Below are 11884 nucleotides of genomic sequence, written 5' to 3'. Positions count from 1 at the left end.
ATACAACATTGCCAGCGTTTTGACTGCTCTTAAGAAGACTGCATTACAGGCTTGGTGTTCCCTTGGACATGAATCAGTTTGTTGTAAGGAAGATGCCGGGCCGGGCCCAACGTGACACTCGGACCGACGGCAGAAGGAGGAATTACGCAGGAATGAGGACACGATCAGGCCCGCGGGAAGTACTTTACACTAGCAGGGGCTGAACGTGTACCTGGGGGTGCGCGCGCATAGCGCGCGCTGCAAAAATGCGCGTGCACGCGCATCATGCACGAGCATTTTCGCGCGCAAACGTGGCCTTTACTTTCCCTCTCCACACGCAAGTTATATATGAACGAACTGACACAGGCAATTAACCAGGATAAGGTGCCAATACTGTGATACAGCATATTTAAATCTCTTTTTTTTTTTTTTCCTTTCTCTCCTGTTCGAGGGGGGGCTGTGCCTGGGGGGAGGGGGTGCTACAGCCCCCCCAGCACCCCTACTTCCCTCAACCATGGACACGATGAGCGTTGAGATGTTTCACTATAACAACCCCAAAGATGTTGTCAATTTTGTCCATTGTCTTCAATTAAACATTTTAAACTTATCATTGGGTCCTCCTCCTGTTATAATTGAGTCAAAACCTTCCCATCCAAATAATGACAGACAGGTGTCATTAGTGCTGATCATGAACACCTGTGGGACCAGCAGCAAGCCTTAAAACCTCTGCTGAGGACCAGCCAGAGACTCTTCCTCAGCACTTTGAAGTATATGTATGCAGCAATGGGAAACCGCTATCTTGTTCTTGTTGCAGTGAGTCTTTGGTTCGCCCAAGGTAAAAGCTTTTTGCTTTGTTTCCAGTGTGCATGTTGTAGGTCTGTTGCAGATTCATAGGAAGCCAAGACTATGTTCAACTCTGAAATGTTCAAATACTGTCCTGATAGCTAGTTTTAGGGAGCATTCATTGTCTCCACCAGGCCGAAGGCATGGGGAGAGAGTATGTTTTGCACTCCGTCCGTCCGTCCGTGTGTCCGTCCGTCCGTCCGTGTGTCCGTCCGTGTGTCCGTCTGTGAACAGCTAATCTCCGGCACTGTTAACCCGGTCGATGCCACATTTTGCACACACACTCCCTGGATGCCAACGATGAACCTCTGCCCCAAAATTTCCAGAACGGCCTGTTATAGCGCCACCAGGAGGCCGCTTTGTGCAAAACAAGTTTTTGGACAGTACACCTACAGATTTTGTCCAAACATCACGCAAATTGGTACACAGTCTCTCTAGAGCCATTCAACCAAACTGGTCTTTCAGATTTCTCAGACTCCATCTTGATTGGCTAAGATTGGCTTCCAAAGTTCGCAGGAGTGTTCGGTTTCAAACAAAATGCTGCAAATCATGAACACATCGTGTGATTTCCGTGACATTGCGCACGCACATTCCCACTAGGCCGAGGAAGAAATGTCACGTGAACATTTTCAACTCAGCCTCATGGTGGCGCTATAACTGGCTGAAAAGTGTTTTTACCTCGAACTGCACGGATTTGTAGATAACTTTGTATGCCAACTCCCTAGAGGCCAAGGAAAAACCTTTGCCTGGAATCTGCTCTTTATAGCGCCACCAGGAGGCCGACATATGTAAAACACATTTTCTAATATTACTCCTTCAGTTGTTATCCAAATTTCACGCAAATCGGTACACATGCTCTCCATAGTCATGTAATCCACCTTCATTGCCTACGATTGGCTTCTAAACTTTTCAGGAGTAGCCCGCTTGGTACCCGTTTTGTACAAATCGCCACAACTACTCAACGCAGCGTCCGATTTCGGTGAAACTGAAAACATGATTATATTATGCTACCGAGATTAGTATTTCTTTTTTTAATTTTGTTTTGCTAAATTATCACCAACATGTATTATATTTTAGACCTGGGTAAATTTGCTTTGCTATAACAGTTTGTCTCCACCAGGCCAAGGCATGGGGAGAGAGTATGTTTTGCACTCCATCCGTCCGTCCGTGTGTCCGTCCGTGTGTCCGTCCGTCCGTCCGTGTGTCCGTCTGTGAACAGCTAATCTCCGGCATCGTTAACCCAGTCGATGCAAAGTTTTGCACACACACTCCCTGGATGCCAACGATGAACATCTGCCCCAAAATTTCCAGAACGGCCTGTTATAGCGCCACCAGGAGGCCGCTTTGTGCAAAACAAGTTTTTGGACAGTACACCTACAGATTTGATCCAAACATCATGCAAATTGGTACACAGTCTCTCTAGAGCCATTCAACGAAACTGGTCTTTCAGATTTCTCAGACTCCATCCTGATTGGCTAAGATTGGCTTCCAAAGTTCGCAGGAGTGCTCAGTTTCAAACAAAATGCTGCAAATCATGAACACATTGTGTGATTTCCGTGAAATTGTGCACGCACATTCCCACTAGGCCGAGGAAGTAATGCCACATGAACATTTTCAACTCAGCCTCATGGTGGCGCTATAACTGGCCGAAAAGTGTTTTTACCTCTAACTGCACGTATCTGTGGATAACTTTGTATGCCAACTCCCTAGAGGCCAAGGAAAAACCTTTGCGTGGAATTTTTCACATCTGCTCTTTATAGCGCCACCAGGAGGCCGACATATGTAAAACACATTTTCTAATATTACTCCTTCAGATTTTATCCAAATTTCACGCAAATCGGTACACATGCTCTCCATAGTCATGTGATCAAGACAGGTTTGTTTGATTTCTCATAATCCACCCTCATTGGCTACGATTGGCTTCTAAACTTTTCAGGAGTAGCCCGCTTTGTACCCGTTTTGTACAAATCGCCACAACTACTCAACGCAGCGTCCGATTGTGGTGAAACTGTGCATGCATATTCCCACTAGGCTTTGGAAGAAATGCCACTTGACCGTTTTTAAATCAGCCTCATGGTGGCGCTACAACAGGCCAAGCCGCGACACACACACACACACACACACACACACACACACACACACACACGTTTATATTGCTCCTAAACATTTTGCCAAACATCACACACACACTCCTATCCTCCTGGTGGAGACCTGTGCCCAGAAGGGCACTTTTTCTAGTTTTACCTGATTTGTCAATCTGATTTATATATATATATATATATATATATATTACCCATGGAGACTTGCATTCATGGATATTTTTTGTTGTTGTTGCATTCCTATTAAGCCAATCATTTGACCAGCAGTGCGGTGAGGTCAAAAACGTGCCATTTCCAGACTAAACTGGTCATGGTGCTGCTTCCGTTAAGGAAAAGAGGCCACATTTCTTTCCAATGTGGTGTTGCTGCATTTATGTAAGCCTACAGTATACTTGACACTTCAGGTGGACATCGACGCTCATCATCCCCACAGTTTGATTGCAGTCTTGCTTCTCTAGTGGTTTGCAAGCTTAATTTGGGTTCGAGTTGTCAACAAATATTGAATTGGCTGTTCCTCAAGTCATTAATTAGATGTATTAAAACTCAGAATGTCTTGTGTCGTCTACAGGATACTCTTTCCCCCTCGCAACCAACACAAGCTCGCCTGACATCCCCATGTTGACTTCCCCCATGTACAACGTGTCCATCAACAGCAGCACAATGATGAATGATCACAGTGACGTGTCCAACGTGACATGGCCCAACGGCAGAAGAGCAGGATGGGTAGACGAAGACTACCCGCCGAGGATTGTGCCCAGGGAGTTTGTTGGCCTGTTCACCGAGTTGGATGGCTGACAAGGATTCGGGCCGCCCAACATGACACTCGGCAGAAGGAGGGATTCCGCAGGAATGACAACCTGAAGAGACTGTTATGTTTTACAATGTGATTGCAGCAACAATGACATCAAACTTCATCAGGATGTTGTCAATTCTATCTATTGTCTTCATTAAAGTTTTTAAACGCATCATTGGGTCCTCCTTCTGTCCCTGTTAACTAAACTTGAGACAATTTACCAAATGTGGGTTCAAGCTGTAACATTTGAATATTCTAGGTTGAGTGAATTATATTCCCCCCCTCTACACCAGGTGTGTGCATCAATATGCCTACTTCTGTCATTGAGTGAGGTGGGGTCTTATTTAAGGTGTGCATCAATAGGCCTACTTCTGTCATTGAGTGAGGTGGGGTCTTATTTAAGGTGTGCATCAATAGCACTACTTCTGTCATTGAGTGAGGTGGGGTCTTATTTAAGGTGTGTGCATCAATGCTTCTGTCATTGAGTGAGTTGGGGTCTTATTTAAGGTGTGTGCATCAATGCTTCTGTCATTGAGTGAGTTGGGGTCTTATTTAAGGTGTGTGCATCAATGCTTCTGTCATTGAGTGAGTTGGGGTCTTATTTAAGGTGTGTGCATCAATGCTTGTCATTGAGTGAGGTGGGGTCTTATTTAAGGTGTGTGTGCATCAATGTCATTGAGTGAGGTGGGGTCTTATGTAGGCTGATTATCCATAAAATGTTTGCGTCCCTACCGGCAAGCAACTTAGACACTATAATGGCAATGGGTTTAACTGTCATGCATGTAGGAGAGACAGACGGTAGGATAGCTGAAAGGGATACAGTGAAATTTCCTGTCAATTTTTGTAACACTGTCACAAATGAATCTGAAAGGGATACAGTTTAGTTAGTAGTCTAGAGCAGGGGTTCTCAACCTGGGGGGTCCTACATTTATTTTGGGGGATCCCCAAATTTCTTTTATTTTATTTACTGGACACACGCTTCAGGAAGAGGCCCAATTTCTTTCCAATGTGGCTGCAGTGCATTTATGTAAGTCTACAGTATACCTGGCACTTTAAATGGACATTGAAGGTAATCATCCCCACTGCCCAGTTTGATTGCAGTCTTGCTTCTTTAGTAGTTTACAAGCTTAATTTGGGTCAGAGCGTTGTAACTCATGAGCTGAATTAAAACTCAGAATGTCTTGACATTCTGAGACTCTACAGGACTCTACAGGACACTCTTTCCCCCTCGCCACGAACAGGACCTCGCCTGACGCCCCCCATGTCCAACGTGTCCACCAACAGTACCATGATGAATGATGACACGAGTGGCGGGTCCAACGTGATGGCAGAAGGTCCATGGTGTTTGAATGGTCCGCTCTCAAGAAGACCGAGACCAAGAAGATCGCCGTGGAAATCACCACGAGACAATGGCTGGGTTTCCCAAAGGGACCAGTGGGCGTGTGGTTCTTGGGGGCAGTCTTCAACAAGACGTCCCTTTCACTGTGAGCATAGATTTCCGTGCATAGATGTGCCACGCAACTTTCCTTATAAGGCACTGAAATTAAGTGCGGCCTGGTAGGCCTCGCCCGAGGCCTACTAGCCGGCCTGACTGGTCAACAAAAGAATGCTGACAATTAACTAGCTTTAAGCCTGAGGTATTGGCAACTGACTGCGCACACCCTTGCTTTTCCCCCTTTTTTTAATTATCTAGCTATATATCGTTATTACTCACATGCAGGGATTAGCAGAGCTCCAGACATCTTGTTGAAATATATCTTGCTTGTTATTTTTTATAGTGACTTGTGCTGCCCAAAAACCATGTGCTCTCTCTCTCTCTCCCCCTCCCTCTCAAAATGTGAGAGAGCATGGTCGAGTGACTATCAGTTTATATTGAGACTGAGATGCGCCAATTAACCTCTTTAAAATATGTAGGCCTATTTCCACAATCGTAGGCCTATATTCTATTTAATTATTTACTTACTGCATTTGGGACACTAGTGTTTTCATGTAGGCCGCTACATGTATTGCCGACATGAGACATCACCTCGACTCTACATATTTCATTAATGAATCCAAACGTAGGCTTTATGGACTGCTTGCATGCAATGGACATCTGACAGGAGGCCGCTTTGCCTGTCTGTGCTGTGCTTAACATGGCGAGCGCAACACTGCAGTTTAAATATAAAATCTTGGTGTTCCCTTGGACATGAATCAGTTTGTTATAATGAAGATGCCGGGCCGGGCCCAACGTGACACTCGGACCGACGGCAGAAGGAGGAATTACGCAGGAATGAGGACACGATGAGAGTTGAGATGTTTCACTATAACAACCCCAAAGATGTTGTCAATTTTGTCCATTGTCTTCAATTAACAATTTTAAACTTATCATTGGGTCCTCCTCCTGTTATAATTGAGTCAAAACCTTCCCATCCAAATAATGACAGACAGGTGTCATTAGTGCTGATCATGAACACCTGTGGGACCAGCAGCAAGCCTTAAAACCTCTGCTGAGGACCAGCCAGAGACTCTTCCTCAGCACTTTGAAGTATGCAGCAATGGGAAACCGCTATCTTGTTCTTGTTGCAGTGAGTCTTTGGTTCGCCCAAGGTAAAAGCTTTTTGCTTTGTTTCCAGTGTGCATGTTGTAGGTCTGTTGCAGATTTATAGGAAGCCAAGACTATGTTCAACTCTGAAATGTTCAAATACTGTCCTGATACTGATAGCTAGTTTTAGGGAGCATTCATTCTATATGACATTGCTTGAATGTACAGCTCCAGAGAATTCATTCATTCATTTTGGTTAATTTTACCGTAAGAAAAAAAGAATGCTACAGAGATTAGTATTTCTTTTTTTAATTTTGTTTTGCTAAATTATCATCACCAACTTGTATTATATTTTAGACCTGGGTAAATTTGTCATTTTACCTGATTTGTCAATCTGATATATATATATATATATATATATATATATATATATATTACCCATGGAGACTTGCATTCATGGATATTTTTTGTTGTTGTTGCATTCCTATTAATAATTTGACCAGCAGTGCGGTGAGGTCAAAAACGTGCCCTTTCCAGACTAAACTGGTCATGGTGCTGCTTCCGTTAAGGAAAAGAGGCCACATTTCTTTCCAATGTGGTGCATTTATGTAAGCCTACAGTATACTTGACACTTCAGGTGGACATCGACGCTCATCATCCCCACAGTTTGATTGCAGTCTTGCTTCTCTAGTGGTTTGCAAGCTTAATTTGGGTTCGAGTTGTCAACAAATATTGAATTGGCTGTTCCTCAAGTCATTAATTAGATGTATTAAAACTCAGAATGTCTTGTGTCGTCTACAGGATACTCTTTCCCCCTCGCCACCAACACGAGCTCGCCTGACATCCCCATGTTGACTTCCCCCATGTCCAACGTGTCCATCAACAACAGCACAATGATGAATGATCACAGTGACGCGTCCACAGTGACATGGCTCGACGGCAAAAGAGCAGGATGGGTAGACGAAGACTACCCGCCGAGGATTGTGCCCAGAGAGATTGTGTCCAACGTGACACTCGGACCGACGGCAGAAGGAGGAATTACGCAGGAATGAGGACACGATGAGAGTTGAGATGTTTCACTATAACAACCCCAAAGATGTTGTCAATTTTGTCCATTGTCTTCAATTAACAATTTTAAACTTATCATTGGGTCCTCCTCCTGTTATAATTGAGTCAAAACCTTCCCATCCAAATAATGACAGACAGGTGTCATTAGTGCTGATCATGAACACCTGTGGGACCAGCAGCAAGCCTTAAAACCTCTGCTGAGGACCAGCCAGAGACTCTTCCTCAGCACTTTGAAGTATGCAGCAATGGGAAACCGCTATCTTGTTCTTGTTGCAGTGAGTCTTTGGTTCGCCCAAGGTAAAAGCTTTTTGCTTTGTTTCCAGTGTGCATGTTGTAGGTCTGTTGCAGATTTATAGGAAGCCAAGACTATGTTCAACTCTGAAATGTTCAAATACTGTCCTGATACTGATAGCTAGTTTTAGGGAGCATTCATTCTATATGACATTGCTTGAATGTACAGCTCCAGAGAATTCATTCATTCATTTTGGTTAATTTTACCGTAAGAAAAAAAGAATGCTACAGAGATTAGTATTTCTTTTTTTTAATTTTGTTTTGCTAAATTATCATCACCAACATGTATTATATTTTAGACCTGGGTAAATTTGTCATTTTACCTGATTTGTCAATCTGATATATATATATATATATATATATATATATATATATATAATATATTACCCATGGAGACTTGCATTCATGGATATTTTTTGTTGTTGTTGCATTCCTATTAATAATTTGACCAGCAGTGCGGTGAGGTCAAAAACGTGCCCTTTCCAGACTAAACTGGTCATGGTGCTGCTTCCGTTAAGGAAAAGAGGCCACATTTCTTTCCAATGTGGTGCATTTATGTAAGCCTACAGTATACTTGACACTTCAGGTGGACATCGACGCTCATCATCCCCACAGTTTGATTGCAGTCTTGCTTCTCTAGTGGTTTGCAAGCTTAATTTGGGTTCGAGTTGTCAACAAATATTGAATTGGCTGTTCCTCAAGTCATTAATTAGATGTATTAAAACTCAGAATGTCTTGTGTCGTCTACAGGATACTCTTTCCCCCTCGCCACCAACACGAGCTCGCCTGACATCCCCATGTTGACTTCCCCCATGTCCAACGTGTCCATCAACAACAGCACAATGATGAATGATCACAGTGACGCGTCCACAGTGACATGGCTCGACGGCAAAAGAGCAGGATGGGTAGACGAAGACTACCCGCCGAGGATTGTGCCCAGAGAGATTGTGTCCAACGTGACACTCGGACCGACGGCAGAAGGAGGAATTACGCAGGAATGAGGACACGATGAGAGTTGAGATGTTTCACTATAACAACCCCAAAGATGTTGTCAATTTTGTCCATTGTCTTCAATTAACAATTTTAAACTTATCATTGGGTCCTCCTCCTGTTATAATTGAGTCAAAACCTTCCCATCCAAATAATGACAGACAGGTGTCATTAGTGCTGATCATGAACACCTGTGGGACCAGCAGCAAGCCTTAAAACCTCTGCTGAGGACCAGCCAGAGACTCTTCCTCAGCACTTTGAAGTATGCAGCAATGGGAAACCGCTATCTTGTTCTTGTTGCAGTGAGTCTTTGGTTCGCCCAAGGTAAAAGCTTTTTGCTTTGTTTCCAGTGTGCATGTTGTAGGTCTGTTGCAGATTTATAGGAAGCCAAGACTATGTTCAACTCTGAAATGTTCAAATACTGTCCTGATACTGATAGCTAGTTTTAGGGAGCATTCATTCTATATGACATTGCTTGAATGTACAGCTCCAGAGAATTCATTCATTCATTTTGGTTAATTTTACCGTAAGAAAAAAAGAATGCTACAGAGATTAGTATTTCTTTTTTTAATTTTGTTTTGCTAAATTATCATCACCAACATGTATTATATTTTAGACCTGGGTAAATTTGTCATTTTACCTGATTTGTCAATCTGATATATATATATATATATATATATATATATATAATATATTACCCATGGAGACTTGCATTCATGGATATTTTTTGTTGTTGTTGCATTCCTATTAATAATTTGACCAGCAGTGCGGTGTGGTCAAAAACGTGCCCTTTCCAGACTAAACTGGTCATGGTGCTGCTTCCGTTAAGGAAAAGAGGCCACATTTCTTTCCAATGTGGTGCATTTATGTAAGCCTACAGTATACTTGACACTTCAGGTGGACATCGACGCTCATCATCCCCACAGTTTGATTGCAGTCTTGCTTCTCTAGTGGTTTGCAAGCTTAATTTGGGTTCGAGTTGTCAACAAATATTGAATTGGCTGTTCCTCAAGTCATTAATTAGATGTATTAAAACTCAGAATGTCTGGTGTCGTCTACAGGATACTCTTTCCCCCTCGCCACCAACACGAGCTCGCCTGACATCCCCATGTTGACTTCCCCCATGTCCAACGTGTCCATCAACAGCACAATGATGAATGATCACAGTGACGCGTCCACAGTGACATGGCTCGACGGCAAAAGAGCAGGATGGGTAGACGAAGACTACCCGCCGAGGATTGTGCCCAGAGAGTTTGTTGGCCTGTTCACCGAGTTATGGTGAACAACCTGAAGAGACTGTTATGTTTTACAATGTGCTTGCAGCAACAATGACATCAAACTTCATCAGGATGTTGTCAATTCTATCTATTGTCTTCATTAAAGTTTTTAAAGCATCATTGGGTCCTCCTTCTGTCCCTGTTAACTAAACTTGAGACAATTTACCAAATGTGGGTTCAAGCTGTAACATTTGAATATTCTAGGTTGAGTGAATTATATTCCCCCCCTCTACACCAGGGCCCTCATTTATCAATTGAGTGTAAAATCTGCCCCAAATTCGAGTGTAGGATTCGTAGTACACCCACTTCGGGTCGGCATTTATGAAGTGATCGCAGACAGCTGATCCTTCCTTAATTTCGTTCGGACGTTTATAAATGTGACGGCTGAAATCTATCTGGCACGCCCTATGAAATCAAGCCTCGCCCTCGTTTTTGCGACATGAACAACTGCAGTACGACCTTTGAAACCATAGTTACATGACGAAAAAAGTCAATAAAAAAAGTCACCCCCCTCTCATACACACACAGACGCACGCACGCACACGCAACTTGCAAGTCCAACTGGTTTGTTGCGGCCTATCTTAAATAAATAAAGAACGAACACCTGTATGAATTAAATAAAGCTGTAGCTGTAAAGTACCCTGTCTGTTTCTCCTCTCGCCTCGCTTGCCTTGCTGCCCACACGCGCACATACGGGCCGTGGCCCAGTCAGTTTAGAGCTGGCCCAACTTTGAGCCTTGTGCATGCAACTTTCTGGTTAGTAAACCACAGCATGCAAGCCGCCTTTGTTTTAAAATGGTTCCCCAAACCGTTCACAGTTCACACTTCACCCCCCCCCCCCCCCCCCCCCCCATGCTAATTTGCCCAGTCAATCATTTGATCCGTGCTACGCGCCTGCCGTGTGTTGTTAGTTGTAGCCTATATTAAATTATTAAAGTATTTATTCATTTAATATAGCCTACAACAATATATTACTGAACGAAAATCTGAACCTGCATGTGAACAATGAATTAAATAACAAATAGGCGCACACACACGCTGCTGTTTTCCTCCCCTCCTGTCCTGTCTGTCTATCACTGTGGTCCGTTCATGACACCGCGACCATGCACGTTTATGACAATCTATTTAGATTACCTCGCTAGTCGCAGTAGTCGGCTCACTGGCTGGGCTGTCAACTGACAATTATATAAATGTGCAGCCTAAACCAGCCTCATGTGGCACACTGGCACTGGTGGGCTGGCAGCCTGGCTGGGTGGTTTAGCCTATACCTAACTCCGATGCGGTCAGCGGTCCCCAATTTTGCGCTGGCACGCCGGCACGGCACATTTTGGCATTCGAGCGACACGTCGGGTTTATCCTTAAAACGATGAGATGTAACTCGAGAAAGACATGGCTGTAGATTGCACTATAGCCTACCCGTTGGTTGGTAGACTTGACTATAGCTGCAGCAGTGCAAATCCCTCTCGATCCAGTTAACTATTCCAGGAGGGGGGGGGGGGGACCGGCATGCGCTCATGCAAAACACTGTTTAAATGGCTTAAGCATCTAAACTTGTGAAGTATCTTTACTACAAAGAGAGACTGCTTTTCTCTCTATAAAGCCCATGAACAAACCTCTAATACTTAGGCAAAAGTACTCAGGATAAACACGGAGGCAGACAGATGAATGAAGGTTTAGGAGTCCAGGTTTATTGCAAAGACAAAGTACAGCTCAGATGCATGGCCGGAGCCATGCATGCACCCAGCCTGACGGCAGGACACACTACTCCAGATTTAACATTTGAGTAGAGTTTTATACAAGCCCAAATCCCAATACACATTTGAAACAGACAGTCGTTAACACCCAAACCAAAATGTCTGGACAGGTCACAGGAAGCACAACAGGAGACCTCTGGTCTGAATGCTCCTAGATCAAAGTAGGCCTATTTACCATAGAGTGCCAGCTGTGACCTGGTGGTGCCTAAATGTCTACCCTGTTGGTCCTGTTGGTGAGACCTCCTAGTATTATCAGGCTTACAATT

The 11884-nt window shown here is 43.8% G+C and overlaps 2 long non-coding RNA genes across 2 annotated transcripts; both read left to right on the top strand.

Moving 5' to 3' along the window:
• The first annotated feature begins 502 nt into the window (after positions 1-502).
• Positions 503-3886, top strand: LOC306935252. The gene is made up of 2 exons (XR_013791371.1): positions 503-814; positions 3490-3886. It is a non-coding gene; the product is annotated as an uncharacterized lncRNA (long non-coding RNA).
• Positions 3887-5949: 2063 nt separating this feature from the next.
• LOC306935251 lies at positions 5950-9984 on the top strand. Its single transcript, XR_013791370.1, has 4 exons — positions 5950-6303; positions 7040-7603; positions 8348-8911; positions 9649-9984. It is a non-coding gene; the product is annotated as an uncharacterized lncRNA (long non-coding RNA).
• Positions 9985-11884: the final 1900 nt, after the last annotated feature.

This window comes from Electrona antarctica (genome assembly GCF_951216825.1).
Source record: "Electrona antarctica genome assembly, chromosome: 13".
Lineage (NCBI taxonomy): Eukaryota > Metazoa > Chordata > Actinopteri > Myctophiformes > Myctophidae > Electrona > Electrona antarctica.
The sequence above is the reverse complement of the archived record's forward strand: the minus strand, read 5'-3'. Positions and strand labels throughout refer to the sequence as shown.